The sequence below is a fragment of the Octodon degus genome, unplaced genomic scaffold, assembly GCF_000260255.1.
Source record: "Octodon degus isolate 3935 unplaced genomic scaffold, OctDeg1.0 scaffold00169, whole genome shotgun sequence".
NCBI classification, from domain to species: Eukaryota; Metazoa; Chordata; class Mammalia; order Rodentia; family Octodontidae; genus Octodon; species Octodon degus.
In genome coordinates, this window is record NW_004524745.1 from 2824540 (window position 1) to 2826284 (window position 1745).

Sequence of the window (1745 nt, forward strand, 5' to 3'; positions counted from 1 at the left end):
TGGCCAGCTCAGCCCACCAGGGGGTGGGGCTGGCTGGCATGTGGTGCTGGGGATAGAACCACGGTCCCTGTGCTTTGCTTAGCTTAGCTTGTTCTTTTGTGTGTGTGTGTGTGTGTGTGTGTGTGTGTGTGTGTGTGTGGAACTGGGGATTGAACTCAGGCCCTTGCACTTGCCAGGGAAGCGCTTATTCTACTGAGCCATCTCCCCAGCCCCAGCTTAGCTTGTTCTACTTAAGTGCTTTAGACCACTGAGCCATCTCACCAGCCCCCAGATTATTGATTTATAAACTAATAAAATATAATTGGATATAAATAAATACTATTCCTGATATTAATACTCAAAATAAATGGGGTTTTTTTTGGTGGCCGGCTGAGCCTGCCCTGGGGGCGTGCCTGGCGTGGCATGTGGTACTGGGGATCAAACTATGGTCCCTGAATGCTTGCCTAAACTTGGTTAAGCGGGAACTTTATTTATTTATTTATTTATTTATTTATTTATTTATTTTTTGTGGAGCCAGGGCTTGAACTCAGGCCCTTGCCCTTGCCAGGGAAGCGCTTATTCAACTGAGCCATCTCCCTGGCCCCAAGCAGGAACTTTAGATTGCTGAGCTATCCGCTGGCCCATAAATGGTAATATAAATTATGTTTACAGATACCGAGGTAGATGCCTTTAGATGAGAGGTAAATACCTATGTAAACAGGTGGACTCGAGACTTATTGCCCAATGACCAGTTGGGGCAGAGACACAATGCATGAATAATGTGTGAAATTGACAACACAAAAGTGATCATGGTTGTGTCTAACACAATTCTTCATAATTCAATATGTGGTGTCTAGTAATGGATGATGTACTTAATGCACTTGTAAGAAGTAAATGTTTTCTGAATTTTGGTGCCTTCAATTTCTCGTCACTTTTGTGTAGCCATGTTGGTTTTGGTTTTGTTTGCTTGCAACAAGGTCTCACTATGAGGGTCAAGCTGGCCTTAAACTCACTATGCACCCCCCTAGGACCCTGGCCTTAATTGTTGGTTTCTACACAGGCTTCAAGGTTATGTGAAAGGTATTCCAGTGTCATGCAAGAGGGAGGATTAATAATTGGCCTGGACACCAGCTCTGCCTGCAACCAGCTGTATGTCTAGGACAAAGAATTTCCCTCCTAGGGCCTGGTCTACCCTGAGGCCCCTCTGGCTCTGATGGTGTGCGATTCTAGTGGCCTGCAAAAGTGATGGAAAAAATACCTTCTATCATGGTGACAGGTGTGGCGCCAGCAGGTCTGGATTTAGAACCTAGAGCTGGCACTTACTGGCAAGGTGAACTTTGTGAATTCTTTGCCTGTCCCTAGTTTCAGTTCACAGGTCTATATTCATAGTAGTAACCCTAGTGCATAGCTGCTGTGGAGATGAAATAGAACAGTGAATGTCCATGTTTCCCAAACCATGTGTCAAGGTGCCCTGAGGCTCACAATGAACTCATGTGGGTGCCACCTTAGGATAGCTCACATTAAAAAAAAAAAATGTATTTAGTACAGAGTCTACAGGGTCTACTCGTAGTAATCCTCCTGTTTTCAGCCTCCCAAACACTGGGATTACAGGCACACGCCACTTCATGCAGTCTTAATCAACATTTTAGGGCACCCTAGGGGCAGGCCCAGCATAGCACACCAGGGTCAAACCCTGCGTCTGCCTAAGCAAGTGTTTTAGTCCCCTAGACTATCTGACTAGCCCTTGTAAAATTAATATATATATA